At 37.3% G+C, this 12,499-nt stretch overlaps 1 pseudogene; it reads left to right on the top strand.

Annotated features, from left to right (window-relative positions):
- The first annotated feature begins 9,724 nt into the window (after positions 1-9,724).
- Positions 9,725-10,157, top strand: LOC609606 (annotated as a pseudogene).
- The last annotated feature ends 2,342 nt before the right edge of the window (positions 10,158-12,499 follow it).

Here is a 12,499-nt window from a genome sequence, read left to right as displayed (position 1 = left end):
AAGGCAATGAGATATGCATTAACACACTGCATGGGATCAGTCTGGGTGAGATCCATGTGATCTCAAAAATGTAAACTTCTGGGGATCCCGGGGTGGCTCAGCGGTTTAGCGCCTGCCTTTGACCCAAGGCGTGATCCCAGAGTCCTAGGATCGAGTCCCACATCAGGTTCCTGGCATGGAGCCTGCTTCTCCCTCTGCCTGTGTCTCTGCCCCGCTCTCTCTATCTATGTCTATCATGAATAAATAAATAAATAAAATCTTTTTAAAAAATTTAAACTACTTTTTTCTTTTGGGTTCAGTATTTTAGATATGTTACTTTGATCAAGTTTGTTAATCATGATCTTCTATATCCTTAAAAATATTTGTCTGCTTCTACTATCAGCTTTTGACAGCATTTTGTTGAAGTATCTCACTATGATTGTGATTTTTTTCATTATCTCTTTTCATTCTATGTTTGCTCTCTATATTTTGAATGTTATTAGTGCCTATAGATTTAGATTCTTTAGTCTGCCTCATAGATTTTTGCTTTTATCAGTATGAATTGTCTCTCCTTATCTCTAGGAAAGCTTCTTGTCTTAAAGTCCACTTTGCCTGCTATTAGCATAGCTATAAACATGAGCTTACTTTTAGTAATATTTAACTGTTTTAAAAATCTTAAAAATGTGCATACACTTTGCCATGCAAATGCTGTTGGAAAGAATGATTGTTGAAGATGTCCTTAAACTCTGACATCTTAGGAACCCAGTTGACTAAATGCAGTATCATACCTATAAATAGAACTGACAGGCCACACCAAGTGCTTAGCCAATAGTCTTTCATAAAGCTGGATGTAGTTATGAAACCAAAAATATTATGCAGGAAGAAACTGGAAAGAATTGAAGAGGGAACAAAAGTGAATCTCTTTTCCTAGAAAAAACAAAAACATCAAAGGGAGAGACATTTTTATTCATATGAGTAGAGAAGATGGCCATGGCAGGAGAAAGGAAGATGTTGCCTCAAAGGTGCTGGAATTTAAATAATAACTTGGGGTGGAAAGGGGGAATACATACAACAAATGAGCAAAGGGAAGAGAAAAAGAGAGAGGCAAACCAAAAAACAGACTCTCAACTATAGAGAACAATCTGATGATCATCAGATGGGAGATTGGTGGCCGGATATGAGAAATAGGTGATGGGGATTTAGGAGGGTACCTGTTGTGATGAGCACTGGATGTATTACAGAAGTTTGGAATGATTATATTGTACACCTGAAAATAATATTACACGGTATGTTAACTAATTGGAATTTAAATTAAAACTTTTAAAAAAGGAAGCATATGGGAATACTCATGTGCTTAACTCTCAAAGGGACCAACATCCTGTAGGTTGAAAACATGTTTTGACCTCCTCTTGCAAAGGCTGAAATTATCCTGGGTGTGAGAACCAAAGTAGCAGTTTAGACAATGGTTCTTTAACTTCATTGTGTAATGCAGTTCAAGTAAGAACTTGGTGGAGGCTGGGAGTTAAATGCCACTAATCATGGTTCAGCGAGGTGGGTCCAGTAATCTGTAATTTACTTAACCCTGAAGTATCTGTTGGAGCTGGTCTGATCACATTTGGAGAACACTGCTTTATGAGTTACTCAGATTGCTGGAGTCCTACGGAAGTCAGTTGGTGACTGAGTGGATGGAAGACAGCAGACCTCATTGGAGACTATCAAGTGGAATAATCAGTACCAGAAGACATAAGAACATAATGCATTTCTGGTATTGTCTAGACAGGAAAACTTCCTTAAACTTCTAGTGAGGCTGAGGACATTTAAAAGAAGAGAATCTCAGGGTTATGGTAAATGTGGTCATTTGCTTCATGTCCCAGAGACAGACAATTGTTTATGGGTATTATTTTGTATTTGAGTTTATTAATATACTTACAGCCAAGGTACTTTAATTATTAATAAAGAATTAGACTGGGCAGCCCGGGTGGCTCAGGGGTCTAGCACCGTCTTCATCCCAGGACGTGATCCTGGAGTCCCGGGATCGAGTCCCACATCAGGCTCCCTGCGTGGAGCCTACTTCTCCCTCTGCCTGTGTCCCTGCCTCTCTCTCTCTCTCTCTGCCTCCCTCTCTCCCTCTGTGTCTCTCATGAATAAATGAATAAAATCTTAAAAAAAAAAAAAAAAAGAATTAGACTTTGGACCTTAAATGGAAGCAATAAAGATCTGTGAGACAACTTATATGGCTGCAGCATTTCCTATATATTTTCCCATATATATATTCCTACACATATTTCCTATGCCATTCTCTATACTTGTTAGGCTTGTTAATGGTTTGGTTGGTCATATGTAGGCTTCACAACCATATGTGATTAGGTCGTGAAGTCTTATTCTTATTTACAATATTTTACTTACACTTGGCCTATCCATGTATTTGCATCAACGATCCCACTTAATTCACAATCTTGTGAGACCAGTATGTAAAGATGAGATGTCTTACCTAGGGAATTTCACTAACTTCAGTAAAGGTCCTAAGGCAGATGGGCGGCAAAGCTGAGATTCAGACACAAGTTTCTTTGTAAAGTCTCACTTTTTCCTCCATATATATAACACCGCCTCCCTCCATTGCTAAGTAAATATATTTCAGGTTGTCCAGCCAGGCCGCAATCCATCCTAATATTCTGAGAAATATCTCTATGCTAGAGGGACTAACCCATGGAAGCTATGTCTGTCCTTACTGATAGTGAAAATTAATTTGGGAGAATTAAAGATCGATAGTGTATCTTTGGTTATAACCGCACAATTCAGAACTGTGACAGATAAACTCTAAAGTGATCCTGTGATCCCTGTATCCTGGCTATATATGTGTACACACACACACATATTTAAAATTTCCTCCCTTTGAGTGAAGGCAAGACTTGTGACTTGCTTTTGGCAAGAGAATATGGGAAAGGTAATTGACATCAATACTAGGATTATGTTGCCTTTTATATCTTTTTATCTTGCTCACAGACAGACTCTGAGATTTCCTCTCTTGACTCTGAAGAAGTGACCATGTTGGAAGGCTCCTATCAAGAAGCTGAGGGTGGCCTCCAGCCAAGGCCAGTAAGCTGGGACCTCAATCCTAAAGTTGCAAGGAAATGAATTCTGTCAAAAACTGGATGGAGCTGTTAGTGGGCCAGTTGAGCATCCAGGTAAGAGCACAGTCCTAGCCTTGTCAGAAAACTTTAGAAGTTTTCCAGCTAACCTGTGAACAGACTAACCTGATCTGCAGGAAATGTGTGATAATGAATGTGCTTTGTCCTAAGCTGCTAAGTTTGTGATAATTTGTTAGGCAGCAACATATAACTAATGTAAGACCTAACTTCAGATTATATTACTGGTTCATTGGTTTTTGAGAACTTGCATGCTTTTTCTTCTTGGTTTCTCAATGGTGAGCTAAAGAAGATGAACAAACAATATATACCTATTTTCTGCTTAACTTCTATTTCACTAGAGAACTCACCATAATGATAAAACAATTATTGCTAATGCACTAAAATAACTATTAGTGGATTATGTAATAAGGATTTCTGTGAACGTTGAAACCTGGTATACAATTGCCTTGGAGATAGTACAAAAATTTCATCATATCCTTGATTGCCTAGCCAAGAATTGTTCATTTTCCCCTGCCATGTCTATGTTTGCTGGGTTTGGCACATTCAAATTCAAACATCGTGGGTAAATATGAAATGTTCTAGTTAATGCCCTGCAGAAAGAAAATTAACTTGTTAGTGAATCACTTTTTTTAATTTTACTTTTGTTGTTACTGAAAATAGTTTACTTTTCTATGAAAAAATGATACATATTTATCTTAGGTATGAGCCCAAGTCTGAAATGGATACTTCAGGTATCCATTATCCATTATCCATTATCCATTATCCTATTTCAGGTCTGGCCCTAAATAAACCACAGCTTCTTAACTCCAGTTCTAAAGAATGAAACTGTTCTCCTCTTTAGCCATATCTACCTTGATTGAATGCAAGCCCTTAGGGCATTGAGTAGACTTCTGGAGGGAAGTACTGACTCATTCCAGACTTTTCTACAGGCCTTTCTACTGATTGATATACATGTGCCCTCAGGTGCAGAGTTGAGTTAATTACACCCATTCCTTCATGGCAGCCCATCATCATTTGAGCATGCAATGCCTCTCTCTGAATCATTGTTCCTCTCCTTCCCGTTCTCCACTCCTATTCTGCTTTCCTTTTTTTTTTTTTTAATTATTTATTTATTTATGATAGGCACACAGTGAGAGAGAGAGAGAGGCAGAGACACAGGCAGAGGGAGAAGCAGGCTCCATGCACCGGAAGCCCGACGTGGGACTCGATCCTGGGTCTCCAGGATCGCGCCCTGGGCCAAAGGCAGGCGCCAAACCGCTGCACCACCCAGGGATCCTATTCTGCTTTCCTTTCCACATGCAACTATCCTGATGTGTTTGATGGGTATTAAACCACAGACTAAATATGCTTCTTCCTTTTTGTGCTCAACACCACCAAAACAGCACTGTGATGACCTTGCACACTTAGTCCCTTTATGAACTTGTCTGAGAGTCTCACTGGCATGTACACTCTGTTACACTATACTTATTTTAATTTGAACTATACACTATCCAGCGCTATGCAGAATGATTATTACCCCACCCTCACACTGGTAGTGGATGAGGGCATGAGGGCTTCATTACCCTGTTTCCTGCTAACTCTTAGCATTATCCTGGCTTCTGACTGTCAACATCCTAATAAGTTCAAAGGGACCTCACTGTTTTCACATGCAAATGTCTAATGTCTAATGGAATTTGTGTATATCTTCATATGCTTATTTGCTTTGGGGGGTCTCTTCTCTGTTTATATATTTTGCCCATTTTCCCATTAAGCTTCTCTTTCATTTTCTTGGTGTTTACAGGAATCTTTTATATTATCTAAATACTTGTTCTTCGCTAATTTTAAATATTGCAAATATCTTTCCCAAATTTGTCATTTTTCTGTTGCCTTTGTACATGGTGTGCTTTGTTGAACTGAAATTCTTACTTTAATATAATCAAATTCATTGATTTACAACAAAGATGCAAAACCTGTGAAATCCATACAAATAATACCCTCCAAAAGCAGAAGTGAAGGAACATCAAAGAGAAATCCACTTATAATAGCATGTTTAACACACTGCTTTCTGGTTTTGAATAATCCAATAAAACAAATAAGAGGGATACAAAAGACTTAGCTAGCCCAATCAGTAAGATATATCTAATAAATATATCAAACTTTATAACCCATAACATTTAATATGCCTTCTTTTTCATTGCACATGGAAGACTCATAACTAACTACATATTAATCACAAAGAAAAATATCTCAATAAATTTCATAAGATATAAATAATTCAAACAAAGCTGTCTTTCCAAAGTAACTAAATTTAAAAATTAATTCTAAAACCAAGAAGTAAAATGAAGCTTTTAACAATCAAAAACTCGGGGATCCCTGGGTGGCTCAGCTGTTTAGAGCCTGCCTTTGGCCCAGGGAGTGATCCTGGAGACCCCGGATCGAGTCCCACATCAGTCCTGCTTGAACTCTGCTTTTCCCTCTGCCTGTGTCTCTACCTCTGTCTCTTTGTCTCTCTGTCTCTCTGTCTCTCCATGTCTCTGATGAATAAATAAATAAAATCTTAAAAAAAAACAATCAAAAGCTTTTTAAGCAGATTTCTAATAAGTAAGTTGTGAGAGAAAGGAATTAATCAAATCAACGTTGCAGGATTCATAGCAGTAATCATAACAAAAACTGCACATCAGAATCTATAGGAAATAATGAAAGTAGTGATGAGAGAAAAATCTAAAGTTTCAGAAACTTACATAAGTGAAAATTGAATAATAAAGATAAATTAGATTCTTTACAAAAAAAAACCTGCACAAAAAGGATCACAAATTGAAATAAAAGCAAGCAGCAGGGAAATATTAAAGATATGGGTGAATTTAATGAGACATAAAATAGAATAAAATAAGAGCACCTGGCTGGCTCAATTGGTAGAGCATGCAACTCTTGATTTCAGGGTTGAAGGTTCAAGTCCCACTTTGGAGGCAGAGATTACTTTAAAAAATAAAACAATAATGTAAAGATAAATAAAATGATTGTTTCTTGATTTTTTTAAAAAAACAACAAATTAGTAAAGTAATCAGTAATTATAATGAGAAGCACAAATCCACAAAATAAATGATGAGTGGGAAACATACATTTAAAAAAGAGAATTTTTGGGAAAAAAAAGTCATAACCAACTATGCATAAGTCTTTTCAAATGAACTTGAAAACCAGATAAAATGAGTAATTTCCTAGAAAAGTCTAATTTAACAAAACATTGGCCCTCATAAAAATAAGATACATAAATATGTCCATTTGTATAAAAAGAAACAAAACTTTAGAACTACCACACAAAAAGCACCTGAACTTAAATACTCAAAGACCAGATAGTGCAACTCCAGCACATATGAAAAGAAGGAAGATCTAATTTTAAAATACATTAGTGGGTCACCTGGCTGACTCAGTAGGTAGAGCATGAGACTCTTGATCTCAAGGTTGTGAGTTCAGGCCCCATACTGGGTATAGAGATTAATAAAAATAAAATCTTAAAAAATATATATTAGTATAAGATTGCTATCTAAACCTAATAAAGAGCAGCTTGGGTGGCTCAGTTGGGTAAGCATCTGACTCTTGATTTCGACTCAGGTCATAATCTCAGCGTCCTGGATAGAGCCCCATATCAGGCTCTTTAATCAGTGCAGAGTCTACTTGGGATTCTCTCTCTCCCTCTGCCCCTCTCTCTGCTCACACACACACTATCTCTCCCTCTCTCAAGTAAATAAATAAAATCCTTAAAAAAGAAAACTATAGACCAATCTTATTTATGCATGTTGATATAAAAATTTAACAAAATGGAAAAAAAAAAAACCAACAATACATTGAATAACATGAGACAAGTGAGTAGAATATATTGCAGGAATGTAACGATGATTCCATATTAGGAAATCTACTAATATAATTCACCATTTAATTGATTTATGGGAAAAAATATAATTTTCTTCAGCTATCAACAAATTTTAGTACCAATTCCAGAGTAAAGCATTTAGCCAAGTAGGAACTGGAAACTTCCTTGATACCATAACATATGTGTGTATATGTGTTCTAAAGCCAGTGTCAGAACCATGGTGCAAGTATATGGGGAAAGGAGGAAGGGAGTGAAGGGACTGTGGGCAGAAAATCTCAGAATACAGAACAATCCTGCTCAACCTTCGCCTGGGCTGGTGGAGAATCTCAAAGCAAAAGCTGCCTGTTGGGATAACTTTATGTCCACCTGGAATGGTTCAGTTGTATTTCTTTCATGCTCAGTCATTGTGCTTTAGCAGCCTGGGGGAGCTGTGGCTCCTGAATGCATGTCATTGTGGAATTACAAGTGTAGCTACTAGAGGCTGTTATCCAGCTCTTCTTCTTCTTCTTCTTCTTTTTCTCCTTCTTCTTCTTTTTCTTCTTTCTTCTTTCTTCTTCTTCTTCTTCTTCTTCTTCTTCTTCTTCTTCTTCTTCTTCTTCTTCTTCTTCTTCTTCTTTCTTCTTCTTCTTCTTCTTCTTCTTCTTCTTCTTCTTCTTCTTCTTCTTCTTCTTCTTCTTCTTCTTCTTCTTCTTCTTTCTTCCTCTTCTTTTTTAAGATTGTATTTATTTATTCATGAGAGACACAGAAAGAGAGGTAGAGACATAGGCAGCAGGAGAAGCAGGGGCTCAATCCCAGGACTCTGGGATCATGACCTGAGCCAAAGGCAGACACTCAACCATTGAGCTACCCAGGTGCACCTATCTAGCTCTTCTTAAGGGAGATCTGAGCTGAGTATCTCCATGACCATGAGTGACTATTTTATTCAATAAAATAAAAGATTATTAAATTCAATACAAAAATAAATAGACTTGTATAATACAACAACAACAAATAAGGAAAAATCACATGCAAAGATAACTGATAAACTGCAGGGGGAAACGTTTGTCACTGAGAAGGGGCTAATCTATCCTATATATAAAGTGTTATTGACAATGAGATTTACAAAAACACTTCTAAAAGCTAAGAAAAAAATGGAGAAATCAGTCATAGACATGGACTACAGAAAATATGCACATATTTATCACAAGAGAAATACAAACTGAAGCTGTTACTTCTCACTTACCAGATAAGCAAGAATCTGAGGACTTGACGCTGTTGGTGAGAATATAGGGAGGTAGACATTTTTCTTTATTAGTGGCAGGGTCTTAAATAATACAATTCAGATAAAGAGGGAATTTGGATATTTATCCTTTAATTGAGAAATCTCATTTGAAAGATAGACCTGAAGATACACTTTTAAAAACACAAAACAACATAGGCACAGGAATTATTCATTGTGGTAATAGTTAAACATCAGAAGCAATCGAAATCCCAACCCATAGTGTGTCACCTGGGTGGCTTAGTCCGTTAAGCATCTGCTTTGGTTCAGGTCACGATTCTGGGGTCCTGGGATTGAGCCCCATATCAGACTCCCTGCTCCCTGGGGAGTCTGCTTCTCCCTCTCCCTCTCTTCCCATCCTCTCATGCTCACTTTATCTCTCTCAAATAAATAAATTTGAAAAAATCCTTTAAATGCCAACCCATAGTGATCTGCTGGAATAAGACAATGGAGTTCTATGGAGACATAAAACAAGTAAGGAAGAACTCTGTGAACTACAATGGATTGATATCTACAGCATGCATACCTAGATCAAAATTGTGTACATAGCAAGCCACATTTTTGTGCAACAGAATTTTGTGCAACAAAATTAGGAATTTTTTTTAAAGAACCCATTATTCTGACTATACATGCCTAGTGGGATGCATTAGGAGGACAAAAAGAACTACAAAGAATGTGAGTTTTGTTGTTGGTGGTGGTTATGGATATAATAATTCTAAAACTATGTTTTGGTGGATCTAAATTAAAAATATGTTGATGTAGTTGGGAATCAGTATTATTATTGTAAAGAGGAAAATCAAAATATTAAAAATATGAAATGAGGAAGGTAAGGAAAAGGTAGTGATACTGGATTAGAATTGGAAGTTTCAGTATGAATTTGAGGCATTTAAGAAATGCCTACTTCCCATTCTTACCACTGAAAGGGAGCCAATGATAGTCCATAACAGTGAACACATCTAACCCTGAATTTTGCCCCTTCAGGGCTCCTTGGAGGATGGCTGATTCCAAGAAAAGTACTGGGTGAGCCTGAAATTTTAGTGCCGGAAAGCAAGCAAGTACTCAAAGATTAATGAGGACATGGCAAAGTGGCACAAGAGCAGCTTGAAGTGATTCCCACTGGCCAAATTTGTACATTTTGAGCAAAAAGAACATAGTAGATTATAACACATTAAATAAAAGATATTTTCATGTATGTAGCAATAACAAAAATGGAAGGTAGCAAGAGAGAAAAAGCTCTTCAAAAAAGAAGGCTAACCAAAAAGTATAGAAGAATGATCAAATTAGGAGGAAAAAAAAACAACACTATTTTTCCTCCATCATTTAACAACTAGTTTACTCAAGGTTAATCAGTGGATACTTCATCCATTGATGAAATGTTGTTGGGGATAGGATACATTACTCATGTAATCTCAAAATCTAACATAAAGATTATTATTTTCTTTTTTTTTTTTTTATCCGACATCTTAGTGAGGCTGCAGGGGTGGCTGTTGCTCTCTGAGCTTCGCTATGCCACCCAAGGACGACAAGAAGAAAGATGCCGGAAAGTCAGCCAAAAAGGACGAAGATCCAGTGAACAAATCTGGGGGCAAGGCCAAAAAGAAGAAGTGGTCCAAAAGCAAAGTTCGAGACAAGGTCAATAATCTGGTGTTGTTTGACAAAGCGACAGGGAGGTTCCCAACTATAAGCTTATAACTCCAGCTGTTGTCTCTGAGAGACTGAAGATTCAAGGTTCTCTGGCCAGGGCAGCCCTTCAGGAGCTCCTCAGTAAAGGACTTATTAAACTGGTTTCAAACCACAGAGCTCAAGTAATTTACACCAGAAACACCAAGGGTGGAGATGCTCCAGCTGCCGGTGAAGATGCATGAACAAGATCCCACCAAGTGTACATTTTGGGAAATAAAACTTTATTAAATGAAAAAAAAAAGATTATTATTTTCAAAGTAGGAAGGGATATTTTTACAGTGGGGAGATATGTTTTGTCATCACCGGTAGTAGGTGCTATTGATGCCCACCAGATCTCAGTTGCATTTACCCTCCAGATTCTGTGTTGACTGCTAACAATGCACACCTAGCCATTTCTTCAGATAATTGCCATCTGCCAAAGGGAGCCATCTTGCCCTTAGGCTAGACCCTCTGACAGCAGCACACATCCAATGACTTACTACAGGAGAGTGCAGAAGGCCAGTCACATATGCTCAATATGGGAAAATTTGTGGTGTTATTTATACTCTAAAGTACACCTTTTCCTGCCTTCACCCCCTCATTATGGATCAGATGGAGGCTATACTGTCCCTGAGATCACATTGTTGCTCGCTTCTTTCCTTTCCTTTCTCCTCCTTCACTCATTTTCTTACGCATTCTTTCTGCATAGCACTTCTTCAATAAATCTTATGCACCCTAATCCCTGCTTAGGCTTCAATTCCAGAAAACCCAAACTAAGACATGACCTTAATCGAGTAATCAAACTTAAAGTCATACTAATATGTTAAAATGATAGTTTGTGCTTTGAAATGTTATGCACTTTTTTCCCCAAAAATACTTAACCTGAATCTAATTATGAAGAACTAATCAGACAAGTCCAAACTGAGGGAGATATTCTACAAGATAATTGACTTAGAGTCTTAAAAATAGTGACAGTGTAATGAGTGAACCAAAAGAAAGAAGAAAGAAGAGAGAAGAAAAGAAAGAAAGAAAGAAAGAAAGAAAGAAAGAAAGAAAGAAGAAAGAAAGAAGAAGAAAACAGAAAGAAAGAAGACAAGAAATAAAAAAAGCACGAAAGAGAAAGAAAGACAAGAAAGACTCCCTCCTCATAAGCACAGAAGAAAGAAAAACGAACGCAAGAAGCCTCAAAACTGCACCCGCAACCACGAAATCCCGCAAAAAGAAAAGAAAGAAAGAAAGAAAGAAAAAGAAAGACTGCTATAGCTTATAGAAAACTAAAAATTATTACAAAATACTGTGAGGAATTTGGTGAGATACTGAATTTTTGTTTGTTTATATTTAATTATTTGGATACCAGATTTTCAAAAACAAGCTTTTTAAAAAGAAGTTTTATTTATTTATTTGAGAGAGAGAGGGATAGCGAGAGAGAGCATAAGCAGAGGGAAGAGGGAGAAGCAGGCTCCCCACTGAGCAGCGGCCCTTGTGGGGCTCATTCCCAGGAATCTGGAATCATGACCTGAGCCAAAGACAGTTGCTTAACTGACTGAGCCTCCCAGGTGCCCCTAAAGACAAATTTTAAAAGATGTTTTAGGAACTGTTGGGGGTATTGAAAAATAGACTTACTATAAACAATTTTCTCTGTGTTAAAAGTCTGGAATGTCAACATGTTGGATAATGTCATAGTGTTGAGGTTGTATGAGAAGTGTCCTTTTTCTAGGATATATAAGCCATATTTACATGGGAAGTGTCATGATATTTGCAGTTCTTAAATGTTTCCGAAAAAAATTATATATATATATGCATGTATGGAGAGAAAGAGAGATAAAATTGCAAAATTTAAACAATTGATGAAGCATTAAGTGCATTTGCTTATTTGTAGCATTTGAAAATTTCATAGAAAAAATTGGGCAGGGGAGATAGAACAATTTGACCATCACAATTCCTATTGATAATTGTGGATTATAACCCAAAGAATACAATAAATGTGCATGAGTAAATAATTAGTATACTAAATGATTGAACAAATAAATAAATGGAGAAGAAGGAGCAATTCACCACACTAAAGGGAGAAATCACTGTTAGGATCCCACTGTAATCACTGCTTAGGAAACCCACTGATCGATTCTGAAATTAGGAGACAGGGCAGCCCCAGTGGCCCAGCGGTTTAGCGCCGCCTGCAGCCTGGGGTGTGATCCTGGAGACCCAGGATCGAGTCCCACTTCAGGCTTCCTGCATGGAGCCTGCTTCTCCCTCTGTCTGTGTCTCTGCCTCTCTCTCTCTCTCTTCCTGTGTCTCTATGAATAAATAAACAAAATCTTAAAAAAAAATGAAATTAGGAGACAACGCTTTGGTAACACTAATTAGGTTATTTGCATAGCCTCAAAGTATCCCCAATAAAAGTCATTCATCAGCATGGTGTTTTTAACCTGTGCCCACAAATTCTTTGATGCATTTTTTTCTCCAGGAGAGGAATGTTGATTCCCAGACCCTCACTGTGGGTGTAGATTGGGATTAGTGACTCAATTATAACAAACTGAATATAGAAAGAGCAAAATAGTAACTTGTCCATGAAGAAACATGCTACCAGCTTAACCCAGTGACCAA

The sequence above is a fragment of the Canis lupus genome, chromosome 35, assembly GCF_011100685.1.
Source record: "Canis lupus familiaris isolate Mischka breed German Shepherd chromosome 35, alternate assembly UU_Cfam_GSD_1.0, whole genome shotgun sequence".
In the NCBI taxonomy this organism is placed as follows: domain Eukaryota; kingdom Metazoa; phylum Chordata; class Mammalia; order Carnivora; family Canidae; genus Canis; species Canis lupus.
Note: the sequence above shows the minus strand (reverse complement) of the source record. Positions and strands in the feature narration are given on the sequence as shown.